This window comes from Eumetopias jubatus, unplaced genomic scaffold (assembly GCF_037043125.1).
Source record: "Eumetopias jubatus isolate StellerSeaLion01/CBP00866 unplaced genomic scaffold, mEumJub1_p1.0 scaffold_7, whole genome shotgun sequence".
NCBI lineage: Eukaryota > Metazoa > Chordata > Mammalia > Carnivora > Otariidae > Eumetopias > Eumetopias jubatus.
Genome location: NW_028274813.1, coordinates 7452543 through 7470043, shown reverse-complemented (window position 1 = coordinate 7470043; position 17501 = coordinate 7452543). Strand labels below are relative to the sequence as shown.

Below are 17501 nucleotides of genomic sequence, written 5' to 3'. Positions count from 1 at the left end.
CCCGTCTTAAGTGCAGTTTGTAATGATCTGTGCACCTGTGTGCCTATTTGACCTATACCCATCCTGACCCACCTGACTTTGTGCCCATAATGGCAAGCACCCTTGCTGGCTGTGCTCACCATTATCTCTCTCAGCCAAACATATACAAAGACCTCTATAGAGAGCAGGATACACTGCAAATTGCGCAAGGCTCCCCAGCCTTTTGAGGGTGCAAGGGCAAAGCTGCTGCTGACCTGTTGCATGAATGCTTGCTTACTTCCCTCTGTAACAGCCAGGTCCACAACCAGGGTCGGCCAAGTCCCTGCTATTTTCACCATACCTAGTTAACGGTGTTGTCCCCCATGCCTGTTAAAACAAAATATTGTACTCCTAACAAAACGATTGTGTTTTGCACAATGCACCAATAACTAACCTCGCGGAGTTACTTTTAGCCATGACTCTTGGATGTTCATGGCTAGGTGTGTGCTGGTATCCTCTGGCTTCTGTTCCTATCTGCATAACTGTTTGAGCCAGTTATGCTCTGTTAATTCTCTCTGTATATTTTGACGTTATTAATTGATTCCATCTGATTACATTAATCATGAGTAATTGAGATGTAAAGTAGTTTTCAGCTGAAGTTCACAGCAATTCCTAGAGTAAGGAGAGGGTCTCAGTGCGAAGGGGCAAATCATGTTAGAAATTTAGTTGGCCTCCCATTCAAGGTTAAGTTCAATGTACATGTTTCATGGAACTTTCACTGATTTACTGAAAACGTATTTTTTTAATTGTAATGCTTAGATTAATTAATGATTCTTCTAAAATAATACAGTATCTTGATAGGAGAAGAGAATGATTTTGTACAAGTTAACTTTGTTGCTAAACTTGTTTTGTAACAACTTTGATACCTTTTACAAGTTAACTTTGCTGGACTTCTGGGTAAAGCAAATCTGTAGACTTAGCTCTCTGAAATTTAATTTATAAAAATTTGAATGAGTAAATTTTAAGTTACACAACACTGAGAGAGTTTGGTTGTTAAAAAAAAAAAGTGATACATAATCCTCACCGTAAATAATACCTAAGAGCATGAAGGGCCAAAAACTTCGAATTCAAGCACATTCAAAGTGGCAACAAGCAGCCTTGTACATCTATCATATAATGCATAGGATAGATTCCTAAGAGTGGAATTCCCAGGTATTTGTTCTGCCTGTGTAGTTCTCATTTTCATTAATTTTGCTGCACAAACACGTAGGCAGTTTACCACAATTTTTCACTCTCCTTGGCAGTGGTGCACGTGGCTCGGGGTTCCTGAACACTCCAGAGCAATGCTGTGAAGAATTCCGATGCGAGCCCTCCTATGTGATGTGCAATTCACTTGCAAAGTTCACTTGTTTCACCTGCATGCCTAAGAAAACACAAACTTTCCCTTTGAACTCCAGTTAAGTCTGCTGGCAGTGTATATCCTCCTTCAAAGCAAGATAATTGCCAATTTCCGTTTCACTTTGTTCTGGGTTAAATTGGGAAGAAAAACGATTCTTGTTCATGCAGGAGCATTTTCCTTCTCTTAAAAAATATTGTAAAATTGAACAGAAGTTGATTATTTCCTGCCACATCTTCCTGGGAGGATTGCCTCTGAGCTGTCGAGGGCAGTGGCTCTGAGCAGGTTCCGGGGTCAAGTGCGCTGGGTTGTAAGTCAGCATATCCTGATGCCTCAGGAGGACAAGATGGGGTCAGGTGAGCACTCAGGTCCGGTGCTCACAACAGTGGACATGGCAAGGGTTAATGTGTTGGTAGCTGGCTGGTAAATAATAGAGCGGGAAAACCTGGAGTCAAAATCCTGCTGGGTCACCTCCAAGGTAGACAATCTTAGGCAAGTTAATAATTCTCGGATTCCTGATCCATGAATAGAAAATATAACCGTATGTATCTTGCAGTGTTGTTATAAAGGCTGATAAAAAGGTGATGTATAGAGTATTTGGCATTGTGCCCGGCAGGTAGAAAACATTCAGTGAATATTAGCTGTCCTTATTCCTGTTGTCAAAATATTGGGACCAGAAAATCTTATTGTCACACTTGAGATGGGAGATAGAACTGACGCACTCTACAAACAAAGCTCTACACCCCACAAATGACCATCTGGGACGGGTGCTGAAAGCTCATTATTTTGTAGGGGATTTTTGTGCAAAAATAAACAAGATACATTTTCCTTAGAAGAACGGAGAATGTCCCATTCCTTCTGACTGACAGTAAAATTCCTTCAGATAATAACAAAGCAACACACGTGGAAGGTGACCCACTCACCTCACTAGTGACTTGGGTTGGCTTCGCCACCTCCAGTACAAAGACCACAGCTTTGCTGAATTAAAAATAAAGACGTGAGCTGCTAAACCCAAAGTGAATGGAACAGATTGTTTAACGTGACTTTCCCTTATCTGTACAACACATGCGTAAGATAATGCCATTGACATTTTTGTCAAGGAAATGAGATGTGGACCCTTAGCATCACTTTAGATGGAAGTCAGGGGGAGGAGGCATGGAGGCTGGTGTGCCAGAACCCAAGCATTCGGTGATAAGGCAGACACAGTGGAGGCCTTGCATGTTCTCAGCACCAAGTAAGTAATTGCATTCCTGGCCTTCCTGGCTAACCACTTGGAAGAGATAGAGTGATCCACCAAGCCCTGGAAAGAAATTGAAGCCACCAATAAGTCCCAGAATGTTAAGAGTGCAAAGGAGCTTGAAGATGATCTTGTTTGCCTTTTCTTCCGTACATGGCAAACACAGAAGGGATTAACCCAAGATCAAAGGAAAAGGTAGTAACCAGGCAGAACTCTTGAGTTGAGTGTTCCCATTAAGGAGGGGGCATCCTGTTAAAATACCAGCACATGATTTGCCAAATAATGTCGCCTTCTTCCGCACGTTGGCAAAACATTTTACTTGTGCTTCTAAGCCCTCCCTGTAACGACCGTTACAGTTTTTGTTCCCAGTTACTTTCAGTTGGAGCCCCGAGTGTGCTTTATTTAAGGCAAGTTCAAAGAGAGTTGAACTCTCACTGTTAATTCACCAGAGCATCAAACTGAAGTTGATGCTGGGAGAAGAAGGTGGTGTTCTAATGACCCCCAATTCTGAGCCATGGCACGCTGAGTCTGAGCAGGAAAATTAAAAAGTAAAAATAAATGCACACTTAGGTGTATGTGGTAACCCTGGAGAATGGCAAAGACAATTTCTAAAGCAGTCTCCAAGAAAAGTCAGATTACCTGGAAAAGATTAACAATTAGGCTGACAACAGATTTCTTGTTTCCAACACCAAAGGCCAGAAGACAGCAGAGTAATGTCATCAACAGAAATCTGTTGGAACAGAAATCTCAACTTGTTGGTTACACAGCTAAATGCTGATTTGAGAGTAAAGTAAGACATTTCAGGCAAACAAAGCCTGAGAGAGGTTATTACTCAGGGACTCCTGCTAAAAGGATTGTCAGAGAACAAACGTGTGGAAGAAGGACACTCAAATCCAGGACCATCAGGGATGTAAGAAACAATGCTAGGCAGAGAAATGGATTGATTATTTATACATGATTGATTATATATGGATTTAGAGCAAAAGAAGTATTGTCAGAAGGATGGATTTGGAAAAGTTTAGAAATAGAAAAAAATACTAAAATATTAGGCAACAAAACCATGAAAGATAGGAGAGGAAATCAAATGTTCAATAGACCTTGCAATATTCAAGAGAATAATCACGATGACTAGATTTTGTTAAGTCAAATATGTATTTTAAAAGTGAACAAAACCACCAAAGAAGAGAGGATAAAAAAAAAAAAGGGAAAACCCAATGAATGCAATGGAAGGCAAATTAGAAGGAAAAAAAAAAGAAAAAATATACTAAATTAAAAAAATAAAATTATTGGATTGAATTTAAGTTTATCATTAGTCACAATAAATAGAAGTGAATGAAGCTGTTAGTTATAAGACATATGTATATTGGAGTAAAAAATAATTTCCAGCTCTATTCTGTTTTCAGGAGTTATACATAAACATAATAATATAGAGATTAGGAGAGTAGAGAGATTAGAAAAAAAATGACAGTAAAATAAGCAGTTTTTGTAGAGAATCCAAAGGAATCTACAAAATATTTCTAAGAATAGTGAGTTCAGTAAGGTCACAGGATATAAGACAAACAGAAAAAAAATAATTCTATGTCTATGTACTAACAATGAACAGATGGACACCAAAATTAACAGTGCAATACCATTTATAATACCTCAGAAAAATGAAATAGTTATGTGCAAAACTAATAAAACATGTATAGGACTTGTATGCTGAAGACTATGTAATACTGATCAAATAAATCAAAGAAAATTTAAATAAATGGAGAGCCATGCTGTGCTCATGGATTGGAGGAGTTAACATAGTAAAGATGTCAGTTATCCACATACTGACATGTTGGTATAAGGTCATTTCTATCAAAATCACAGCAAGATATTTTTGGTAGACAAACAATGAATTGTGGATCACTACATCAAAAACGAATGATGTATTGTATGGTGATTAACATAACATAATAAAATAAAATAAAATTTTAAAAGTATACTTTTGGTAGATATGGACAAGATTATTCTAAAATTTATATGGAAAGGAAGAGGGACTAGAATAGCTAAAACAATTAAAAAATGAATTAAGTGAGAAAAATCATTCTGTCCAATTTCAGGACTTATTACATAACTACGGTGATTAAAATAGCATGGTATTGGCAGACGACTAGACATAAAGATTCATGGAACAGAATAGAGAATTCAGAAATAGACCCACACAAACATATCCAGTGATTTTTAACAGAACTGCAATTCAATGGAGGAAGAATGACTTTTTCAACAAATGGTTCTGGAGCCATTGGGTGTCCAAAGGCAAAAAAACAAATAAACAAACAAAAAAAACACAACCCTTGACCCAAGTTTTATAATTTATACAAAAATTAACTCAGAATGAATAAGGGACTTCTATGTAAAACCATAAAAGCTTGAGAATAAAAAAAAATAGGGAAAAATTGTAGGATCTAGGACTAGACAAAGAGTTCTTAAACTGTGAGACTCATAAGAGGAAAAATTGGTAAGTAGGACTTCATCAAAATTAAAAAAAACTTTCTTGCTTTGCAAAAGACACTGCCAGGTGAGTGAAAAGAAAAACAGGCCACAGGATATAAGACAAAGAGAAAAAAAAATTCTATGTCTAGGTACTAACAATGAACAGATGGACGCCAAAATTAATAGTACAGTACCATTTATAATACCTCAGAAAAATGAAATAGTTATGTGCAAAACTAATAAAACATGTATAGAGTGTGAGAAGATATTTGCAAACTACATATCTGATAAAGGATTATTGTCTGGAATATATAAAAACTCTCAAAACTCAACAATAATAATAAAAAAAGACAATTCAATCGGACAATGCTCAAAGACACAGAGACATTTCACTAAAGAGGATCCACATATAGCAAATAAGCACAACCAAAGATGTTCAGAATCATTAACCATTAGGGAAATGCAGATTAAAACCACAATGAAACATCACCACCCACCTATCAGAATGGCTACAATCAAAGATAGTGACACCATCAAATGGTGATGAGGATGTGGAGACACTGGATCACTCATACCTTGCAGGTGGGAATGTAAAATGGTACAGTCACTTTGGAAAACAGTTTGGCAATTTCTTAAAAACTAAAATACAAAGACCTTATGATCCAGCAATTGCACTCCTGGTCAATTTATCCCAGAGAATGGAAGACTTACATTTACACAAAAATCTATACCCAAATGTTGATAGCAGGTTTATTCACAATAGTCAAAAACTGGAAACTACCCAGATGAGTGAATAGTTAAACTGTAGTACATACTGTGTAATACTACTTCTGGATATCAAGGGACCAACTATTGATACACACAACAACCTGGATGGATCTCTAAAGAATTATGCTGAGTGGAAAAAGCCAATCCCAAATGGTTGCTTACAGTATGATCCTATTTATATAGCATTCTTGGAATGAGAAAATTATAGAAAGAGAGAATAGATGAATAGTTGCAAAGGACTGAGGAGTCCTAGCAGCAGGAGGGGATTAAGGGTGGAAATTAAAGTTTAACATGAGAGATCCCTGTGGTGATAGGAACACTCTGTACACTGGCTGTACCACTGTCAATATCCTGGTTGTGACATTGTATTACAGATTTACAAGACATACAAATTGGGTGAAACGGGGTAAAGTGTACACAGAATTTCACTTGAAGATTCCGAACAATAGCATATAAACCTGCAATTATTTTAAAAGAAGAAGTTAACTAAACACATAAATAAATATTTCCATCTATATTGTATTTATCATATAAGGATAATGATACAGAAATGTTGGGAGTTAAAGTATTTTTTTTAAAGACAGTAAAAGTAGAATGCAAAGGAAAACTGGCATAGCAATATCAATATCAGAAAAAATAGACTTTGAGGAAAAAAGCATTAAGGAAAATAATTTTATTAAATTATGATCAAAACAAGAACAATTCTTTAGGAAGATGTAACAATTCTGAACCTGTACGTACCTACCAATATACTCTCAAAATATATAAATAAATAATGGGCAGAACGGTAATAATAATAATAAAAGAAAATTATTTCAATTATAGAGGGAGATTTTTAATTGCTCAGAAACTGACAACTCAGGCAGACGGAAAATTCAAGCAATAAAAATAATAAGCTTGATCCAATGACATATATGGGAAGAAAGAGAGTGACAGAAAAAATTAGTAATATAAGTAGGAATACTCTTGTTTAACAGTATATATGCACAACACTTTTTAGAAGGGATCTGGGGATTTGATTTTTTCTCAAAATTTGCAATATTTTTTTTCCAGCTTTACTGAGATATAATTGACATATAGCATTGTGTCAGTTTAAGTTATATGGTGTGATGATTTGATACATGTATATCTTGCACAAAATATACCAAAATAAGGTTAGTTAACACATCTTTACCTCATAATTACTATTTTGTTGTTGGTGTTGTTATGGTGAGAACATTAAATCTCTATTCTCATGGCAACTTTCAAACATACAATATAGTTTTGTTAGCTAGAGTCACCATGGTATACCTTAGATTCCCAGGATCTATTCATATCATAACTGAAGTCTATACCATTTGACTAATATTCCCCTATCTCCCCTAGCCCTCAGCCCCTGGCGACCACAGGGTCGTTAAGTGAGATCACACAGTATTTTTCTTTCTCTATCTGACTTCGTTCACTTAGGAAGGTCCTCAAGGTTCATCCATGTTGTTGCAAATGGCAGGACTTCCTTCTTTCTCTTCTAAATGGGCATTTAGATAGTTTTCATGGCTTGATAATTGTGAATAATGTTGTAATAAACATGGGGGTGCAGGCATCTCTTTGAAATACTGATTTCACTTTCTCTGGATGTATTCTTAGAAGTGAAATTGCAGGCTCATATGGTAGCTCTATTTTTAATTTTTGGGGGTAGCCTCCATAACAGGAGAGTAGACGTACAATACAACATTAGTTTCAGGAGTACAACAGCTATCCTTACAAGTGTGAGGTGATATCTCAATGTGTTTTCTTCCTTTACCTTTTTTTAAATTTTAATATCAGTATAGTTAACATACAGTACGATATTAGTTTCAGGTGTACAATATAGTGATTCAACAATTTCATACATTACTTAATGCTCATCATGATAAGTGAATTCTTGTGGTTTTGATTTGCATTTCCTGATGATGAGTGATGTTGAGCACCTTTTCATGTACCTGTTGGTCATTTGTGTGTCTTCTTTGGAGAAATGTCTATTCAAGTCCTCTGTCCATTTTTTATCAGGTAATTTTTTTTTCTGTTGAGTTTTATGAGTTTTGTACACATGTTGGATATTAACCACTCATCAGATAAAAGTTTTGCAACTCTTTTTCTCTCATTCCATAGGTCAGAGCACAGCATTTTTTTTCAGCAGATAAAAGTTTAAAAAGGCTCCATCTCACCACTTCTTCCTTAATCATTACTTTCTCTGTGAGTGACTGATCCTACTCATGGCACTCAGCTGCCCTCGTGGCTTATCTTAGTGGCTCCCGAATGCTTACCTGTAGATCGGAGGTGGTTGGAGAGGTGGCTTTCACCATCTGCAGCAAAGCGAGAACAATGAGAGGTGTGCAGCATGATTTTTCATGACAGCAAACTTCTTGGTTTCAAAGGAATGCCTTATTTGTCGCTGTACTTTAAAATGTCCCTTCTACAAACATGCTGCCAGTGTTATTTATGTTCATTGTTTTTGTTATTCTCATTTCTTTAATGCACAAAATTCAAAGTTGGCAATACTTGAGAAAACTGCAAATGGATTCTGACTCTTTGATTCTCCTTGATCTTCTTCCATGCACATATCAGAAACTGTGATATTGGGTAACTTCTGTCATGTTTGCCATGGCTCTTCATTCCAGGTGCTTTTATAAACATGGTCTTTTTTTGGGGGGCGCCTGGGTGGCTCAGTCGGTTAAGCATCTGCCTTTGGCTCAGATCATGATCCTGGGGTCCTGGGATCAAACCCCATGCTGGGCTCCCTGTTCAGCGGGGAGTTTGTTCCTTCCTCTCCCTCTGCCCCTCCCCCTGCTCATGCTCCCTCTCTCTCTCAAATAAATAAATAAAATCTTTTAAAAAGAGTTTAACGTGGTCTTTTTTTTCTTTTTTGAATATATATTTTTAATTTTCAGTAAATATCTAGGAGTAGAATTGCCACTTCGTAGGATAGGTGCACATTGAACTTTATAAGAAGCTGCCAAACAGCTTTCTAAAGTGGTTCTACCATTTTATAATTCTGCCAGCTATGTATGAGAGTTGCAATTGTCAAAATAAGCTTTTTTTTTAAATTTAAATTTTAGTGAGTGAACATACAGTGCAATATTGGTTTCAGGAGTAGAAATCAATGTGATTTATCACTTATATATGACACCCTATGCTCAAACATGGTCTTTTCTTTTAATACAACATTGAGGCTGGTGATTTTATACCCATTTAATAGAAGAGTAAATGGAGTCTCAAAGAAGTTTGGTAACTATTGTTGCCATGGATTTTGCATTTGACTCCAAGTTCAGATCACAGGTTGGAGCAAACTTACCCTCTCCTTCTACTACCCAGGAAATGTGTGTGTTGGGTTTTTCTATGAACTGATACTCTTCAAAACTTTGGGCCTAGGTTCCCACAAAAGTACGCCTAGGTTAGAGACAGTAACTAACACAATTTCTTTGTGGGGAAAGTAAGTTTTGAGCTCTCTGCATTAAGATCCTATCAATATGCCCTCTCAAATTATATGCTTCTTAAGAAAGCTGCTTTAATAAAAATAGATCCTACACGACATGTTATTCTTTATAATTGGACCAAAGATCACAAAGAGCATACACTTACAAGATAATCTGAAAATGAACAGACAAATAATATAGTAATCACCAAATCCTTATTACTTGAAGCCTATACGCGCCAGGAGGCCCTCCCTCCCTTGATGATCAAGCCTGACCCCTATTAATTTTAATAGGAGTTAAGTAGTCACATCAAGGGAAGTACCAGTGAATACTCGAAGCAAACCAACCCCGGAGATTAAGACCTCCACTTTTGGCTTTCTGCTGAAAATGTGACACATCGCCTGATGCTTATCTGCTTTTAATTGTGTGTTGTGTGTGTATGTTTTTCTCCCTTCTTTTTGCAGAGGAGGCAATTTGCAAATCGTTGCTATCTGCCTCCCTACAAGGAAGAGATAAATTATATGAGAGGCTGTGGCGTTTGGCCTGTTTGATATCCTTTGCTGATAAATTGAAGTGCACCTTCATAATTAATACCCAATCTTTGCGGATCGACTCTGTTGCACTGAAGCTGGAGGATATCTGACTGTAATGAAAAATGATTGTTGTGATGCACCCTGCCTCTCCCTCCCGCACCTTTTTATCACTACCGTCAAAAATATGCACAGAACAAATCTACCAGAGGTTTTGTTGGACAGCGTCAGAAAGATCCCTCGGTTTTATTAAATAGCATCTTCAAAGATTCAGCAGAGACAGACTTGCTTCTGTGAGCTTTTTAACATGTAAGTGACATTTCTCTGCGTTTAAATATGGCTTTGTTAGGCTGTGCTTGCAATCAGAATGCAAAAAAAAAAAAAAAAAAAAGACCGTTGTTAGAACCTGAAAGCAAAGAGAAATAGATCCTCCTTTAGTTTCGCTCTTGAAATGGGAAGTCGAGGGAAAGCCGGAATCAGAGAAATCAAATTAAATTTAAAATTCCTGTGAGCTCTCAGAATGCAAGATCAGGATAAACATTTCGTCCCGAACAACTAAACCAAACAAAGCAAGACACTGTTTAGTGAGATTTTGTGGCGGATAAGTGGGGCTGTGTATTTGTGTAGGACTTCATGACCTCAGAGGTATTTAGGCAAGCCAGCTCCCTTGTTCCCCACACTTCTCATTTGGATGGGGCAAGAATGATTATGGCCATTTTGCAGATGGAGAAGTAGGCTCCGTAAGCGGGCATGAACCAAGGCAGACCCAAGTCAAAATAAAGGTTTTCTGATACTTGTTGCAAGTCAGTAGCAGACTTGCCAACGTTTCATGGTGACTTACAGGCCATTAAGTACATATGGGGATGTAGACAAAACAGAAGAGAGGAAGCCTGTGTCATCCCATCAGTGAGCCATTCCCAATTGTCTTCCACCTTCCCCTTCCGAAGAACCAGCCGGACCACTGGCATTTTGAGAGCCAACCCTCCCACTTCATGCTCAATACTCCTTTTGCTATGTCTGCACTCCTAATTTGGCTTTGGGCTCCTCTTTGTACTTACTAGCCCTTGCTATCACCAGTAGAATAGTATTCTCCTGCTCATTAAGAGACAGAGCAAATCCTTAGGGAGTTTTGGAGGGGCTTTGGCATTTGGAGAGCCACAGTTGCTGGTGCCAAGATGCTTTGGCTTTTGCAAGGCAGCTGAGCTTCTGGGGGGCCACGGAGAGATTCAACAAGACACATGGCTGGAAACCCAAAGCTACTCTTCCTGGACATAGATAAATATTTTTAAGTACCTGCTTTGCAAGAATGTTGTGGGGAAACCAAACTAAATCAAACAGAGGCTTCCTATTTTTAAGTGTTTTTCATGAGTCAAATAAGATCATGTGATTCTTGCAATTTTGCCACATGACACCCTCTATCCAACCACCCAACCCTGCAACCCTCACTGGTCAAATACTGAGTACCTATTTTATGTAAAAATCTTTCCTACTGTGGCGTTTGCTTGTGGATAGAGCCAAGAAGTAACAAACAAGTTTAAAATACATTTTCAGGTGTCAAAAGGGTCTACAGAGGAGTGTAAAGCAGGGTAAGGGGAGATACAGTGAGGAGAGAATCTATTTCAGAAAGTTATGATCAGTGAAGGTGTCTCTGAGGAGGTGGCACTTGAGCATTGACCTGACCAAAGAGAGTAAGCTACATAAAGGGGAAAGTACATTCTAGGAGGAAGGGACAATGAGGTGGAGAGTATTTTAGGGGTACATGACCATCACCTGTTAGAAACAACAAGACAACAAGTGAAAGAGCCATCTGGGACTTCTGACCTGAGGAAAAACATGCAGGAATTGATGTCCCCAACTGCCACCGACGAGCCTCATGATTTGGTGCAAATTACTTCTCCCTGAAATTGTTTTGCCATCTTGGAAGTAAAGGGATAATAAGAAATTTGGTGTCACTTTGACTAAAAATCCTGCTTCCAGGTGAAGTTTGCCCCAAAGACTTGATAAATCTTTCTTCTCTTCCATTTCCCCAAGTCCTTTTGCCCTCCAGATGAGAAAGCAGTGGTGAGTCCTCTGGATTCCAATCATGGGTTCCAGTGGAAGTTTCAGAGAATCCCAGTGTCAGGAGGGATGAGGTATGTCATGCATTCTTTTGTTTTTTTAATTTCTATTGTTATGTTAATCACCATACATTACATCATTAGTTTTTGATGTAGGGTTATGTCATGCATTCTTAATGAAGTATCCTTAGCACGGATGGAAAATCGCTTTTCAGAATAAAAGCCAGGACATGGTGCAACAATGCGGAAAAGTCATAAAAAGGATCTTAATGTAGTAAATGAATGGTAATTATTCTGAAGAAGCCCATTCTCGTGGTGAGATAGTTCTGCTGGCAACCTCATGTCCATTTGCCATTGAGATCTCATCTTGGAAAGAAGATTGATATTAACTCTTCAAGCCAGAATGTTTCGGAGAGAATGCTTGTGTTCCTGCCATACAAATATATGGAAGTTCTGGGTATGAAATGTTGGGAATTCAAGAGTTGTTCCAGAAAAAAAAGTGGTTTCTGTATCTTCCTTCAAAAAGGAAGACAAGATGAATTTGTGAGTTACATAGAAATACATTACTCTATCTATTAAATCAATTAAATAAAAACATTGCTTTATTTTCTTTCAGTGTTTTGGGATTTGTCCTAAATTTGTCAGTTGTCAGAGAGCTTAAAATGTGGAACATTTGTGGTCAGCTGTGTGCAAGGTGATAAAAGCACTCTTGTCGAAGGAAGACCACGAATCTTAGGGCAAGAAGACAAAAGTTCAGGTCATAAATCTTCATTTACCAACTGCATGACCTTAGACAAGTTACTAGGCTTGTCTGAACTTTGATTTCATAGTCTCTAAATTAGGGGTATCACACCTGTCTCATTTACTTCAAAGAGTGAGAAACCAATAAAAATGGCAGATAAGAATACATTTCTCTGTAAAGAGCACAGCACTGTGCAAACAGGAAGCAGGGAAAGAGGAGAAAGGACTAGAAGGGGAGGTCGGAAAGAATTTGACTCTCACTCACTTTAACCTTAGTTATAGCAGGGCTCTGGCTGGAGGATTTGAGCAGTGGTGGGTGGCATCCCGAGCCAGCATTGTCCCTTTAGCATGCCCAGGACCATTTCCAGAGCTGTACATGTCTCTTGAATTTATTTATTTATTTATTATTTGTATCTCCATTTTTTAAGGGACAGATAATCCTTAGAAGGTACCATACTATATTGATATTACTTATCCTTCAAACCTCACAGGGTCCCCATTGCCTACAGAATAAAGGCCAGATTTCTCCAGAATTTTAGGGCTGCCATGGTTTGTCATTAATCTCCTTGACTAACATGATTTTGCTTTTTCTGATCCTTCTTAAAGGCATGGGATTCACTCCAATTCACCTAAATGCAGGAGAGATGGTAGGAGTGGACTGGTGACAGGTCTGGACTCTGAAATATTCCCACAGGCAGGGAGGAAGGGCTGGCCCCAGTCTGCCCTAGAAATGGCGTGTAAGCTGGGAAGTGAGCGACGGAAGACAGGGAAAGGTATGCAAAGTACAGTGCAGCTACGGGATCTCATTCTTGAGATTCTCTTAACCACTCTAGGAGAGAGGCACTGGTTTTTCTAGCTTAGCGTTAAAGAACAGAAGTTCAGAGCATTGAAATGGCTTTATCAAGCTCCTAGAATCCTGATCCTCAGCTCAGATACTGCACAATGTGCTCTGTTGGCCACACGCAGCTAGTGGTTGGATGACGGTGTCTTTGAGTCAGGACAACACCCCCCCGACCCCCAGCAGGGTTTGGGGTACAGTGCAGAGTTGTGTGTGGTGGAGGCTTGATCCCGCAGCAATACGATGTTTATGGAAGGTCAGTCTGGAAGTAGCCAGGAAGTGATTCATAATGACAGCAATGGGACAGCGAAGAAGAGGCAGATGCAAGAAATGTATGGAGGAAAGACCACGCAATGAAATTGTCAAAGGTGAAAGACAAGCCAAGGTGGTGTGAATGCCCTAGAAATTCTATGTGCAGGACCAAGAATGAAGAGCCAGACCCAATGGGACATAATGAAGAACACTACAGGCACAAGCGTGTGTGCTTGTGGGTTTTATGTCATGGAAGAGGTTCAGGTTACACAGAAATTTAGTTTTTTTTCCCAGAGATCACAGGGCTCCCTAATCCTGGGATCAAGATTTGCCTCTGAGAATTAAAATGATATCTACATACAATGGGTAGAGTAGCTGTCTGTGGGCACAAACCCAGCAAACCATAAATATGCATTGGAGCTGGGGCATGGCTCAAACCCAAATCAAGGAATCAGCAATAATGTCTGAGAATTAGGGCTGGAATGAAGTTAGCATTTAGGGAGTGGGTTCCTGGTGGCCTTTGTAATGTTTATCAGGAAAAAACTTTCGTGATTAGCTGGCGGGTGAACAGCCCAAGACACAGAACTGCGAAGTCAGCCAACTAGACCTGGTGGTGCCCATAAGAACTGTCCCAGCAAAAGCACTTCTTGGCCAAGAGCTTTTCTTGGTGGTGATACAGGTGTGAGGCTGTCCTGGCCAGATGTCAGAACCACCTACTCACTGCCTCCACCCCACAGCCATGCTCACCTAGCAGCCTTTGAGCTTCAGTGACTTTCTTGGTCTAGCTGCCTATGGAGAGTAAATATTTTGGTCAACATGAGGATTTTGTCACTGTCGGGTCAATTTTTCACTGAAACTGATTCAATTAACATTTTGGTAGCTATACATCTAGCTTTTTGAGCTTGGTTAGTAGGAGTCCAGATATAAGCGATGAGTTGTCTCCTCTAGCCTGATAGAGTTCCTGAGTTTGCAAGGTGAATGGCAATTTCTGGTCTTGGACCATGATGTATCTAGCTGCTTCTAGAAATATTCCTCTGTAGCCACATGCTTTTCTCTCACATGATAACACTCCACTATCTTTCGCCTGCTAGGGCTGGTTCACCTTATGTGAGTTCCTTATGGCCAGATCCAGGTCATGTATATTTCAACTCTGCCTTTGAGACAGGAAGCACTTTGCAAAGGCGGAACAAATGAATCAACACTTGCTGACTTTTTAGTCTATGGGGGTTCTAATTTTGGTGGCTTATTTTTCTGTGAAGTATTTTTTCTAAAGCTTTGCTTCCACCAAAAGAAGCCTTGATACGAGCAAGAGTTTTTATAAATGTTTCACTGTGCTCAAGCCACACTGCCTTTTATTAATGACACTTCCAAGCTCTGTTATTGTGTTCAAATTGGCAAAGGGGAGTTCTGTGCTAGCAGAATGTAATTCAAGAACCAATAAAAGTTGATTACATACATATGAAACGTATGGACTCTGGGTAGGAGTCTTGGATAGATTACAAAGCGGGTGTCATGTTTCATCTTCTGCATGGGGTTTTATGGGAGGCCCACATGAAGCCACAAACATCCACGTCGTCCCTTTCACTAAACATCATGTAAACAGAATCATGTTCTTATTCAAAAATACATCTGCAAGATCACAGTTCAGAAAGAGGTCCAGATTTTGTATCAACCTTAGCTCTAAACTAGAGAATCTTACAAGAAACTCAGTAATTAATTAAGAGGCACAATAGGTCATCTTTAACTATGAACAGTTAAAATAAAATAGACTGTTCGTTCCCTGATTGGAGATGTGGCAGCTGGAGGTACATGATCTTATGTAATGAAGAGCTTTTTTTACTTTACAATACATGCAAAAATAAAGCCATGTTTCCTTCTTCCCACCACCCCTAAATTATAACATCTACTGGTAAGTGTTACTGAGAAGTTTTTTTTTTGTTTTGTTTTGTTTTGTTTTTTGTTTTGTTTTTACAGCAAGAGAAAATGCCCGAATACTCCCCTGGTTTCCTCTGGTGCCTTGGCCACAGAAACATCCAAGCCTTGTTCCTATCCGTGTTGAAACACAGCCACCTCTGGGTAGCGACATGGAAGCTGCTAGCCAGCCCCATCGCACAGCTGGTTTTGAACAGGAAATGAGGGAGACCTTCTCTAGGGAAAAGTACAGGGAGTTTTTGGTGAGCAGAATGCAATTACCCTGGCTGGAAGTATGCCAGGGTAGGATGGTGCACTCCTGACTGTTGCAAAGGCACCGTGGGGGCTCCTCTCCCACGTAGACTGTGTTTTAAACAGAAGACAGACTGAAAATATAATTATGATCATCTTAATCACTATAAGGTAATTATGATGATGTTAATAACTGTAATAGTTTTCAATAAAGATTCTGTAACTTTCTCAGGTTGAGAAGACCAGTGGCCACAACAGTTGAAAACAATAAATTCATAACAAATGATGGATCAATACTGGCAGCATTACCTAGACGAACTCCTTCAAAATTACTGACGGGCGTGCATCGGTTCTCTACCAAGTGCTGGTGACTGTTTTTCCAGTCAACATTTGGCCTGCTCCTGCCACTGTGGGAAGCAGATTGGACCCAGGGCACCATGACTTCCTTTTGAGCTTGCCTTCACCTTGGAGTTTCACAAAACCTTTTCACAGCTGCTTCCTCTGTGCCCTCGTGGCAAATTTGATAAGCAATTTGAAAAGATTTGTGTTTTGTTATCCCCAGTTTATGGGCGGGAAAACTGAGGCTTGAAGACATAAATGGACTTTGCAAGCCTACGTTGGTGAAGTGTCAGAGTGATTATACCACATTAGGCCCTACACTTCACTGTCTTCTAGAGAACACTTGAATAATGCACATCATTCTTCCTTCTAGAAATGCTAATTTATGTTTCTCAACATATTTTTAGTGCCGGATTTCAGAATTATGTAAGATGTAGTTTTGAAGTTGGAGCCATCAAAAAGTTCAATCATGACTAGTTGACTAGAAAATATATTTGATAATAAAAATTCAGTTCAAAAAAATGGATTACATAATCCATTTTGCTAAACATAGCCTGTAAGAATCTAATGAGAGTCAACTCTGAAATCAATCACTCGAGAAGCTAAATTGTTAAAGTTCTTGTAAAGTAGTTTCTTGATAAATGGCATTCTTTGACAGAGCGGCTGGGTAAATACGGTACACTCATGATTGATCCTCAAGAATCTTGAGTTATTTTTAAAATGATATTTCATTTTTATATTGATATGCGGTCACAAAGAATGACACACATGGATTCAAATTCTAGTTCCCTCAGTATCTGAATGACCTTGGATGTGGCCCTTCATTCTGGAGTAGACGTCAGGAGGTGGAATAGGGTTGACATTACGTGCGTAGCTAAGGGATGATTAAATGATATATAGGAAAATGCTCAGGATGACATCTGCCACACAGTATGTGCTTCAGAGCTTAATAAAATTACTTCCAGTAGTTATTTATAGTTATCTACCTTCAATCCAAATAAAATTCTACAATAACTTGCAGGACATCCTTCTCAATAAATATATTAACTTTTGTGATAGTCCTTGGAGATTTAATTTGGATATTTAAATTGAAAGGTTGAATGAACTAAACTATACTTAGGATGTACAGATGCAAAAATCATTTGAGAAAATAAGCAGGAACATAGCAGAGGACTGTTTCAAACGATCAGAGGTCTAAATCCTTCCTATAAAAACTAGTCTCTTTGTGTCTGATTGATTTTTGCTTCATCTATTTATTTATCTAATATTTGTTAGATGCATATGAATGCCAAGCAGTGTGCAAGGTGATGACAATATAAATTTTTTTT

At 38.7% G+C, this 17501-nt stretch overlaps 1 long non-coding RNA gene across 1 annotated transcript; it reads left to right on the top strand.

Annotated features, from left to right (window-relative positions):
* Nucleotides 1–11791: 11791 nt before the first annotated feature.
* On the top strand, nucleotides 11792–17144 carry LOC114206982 (uncharacterized). The gene is made up of 2 exons (XR_003608773.2): nucleotides 11792–11915; nucleotides 15646–17144. It is a non-coding gene; the product is annotated as an uncharacterized LOC114206982 (long non-coding RNA).
* Nucleotides 17145–17501: the final 357 nt, after the last annotated feature.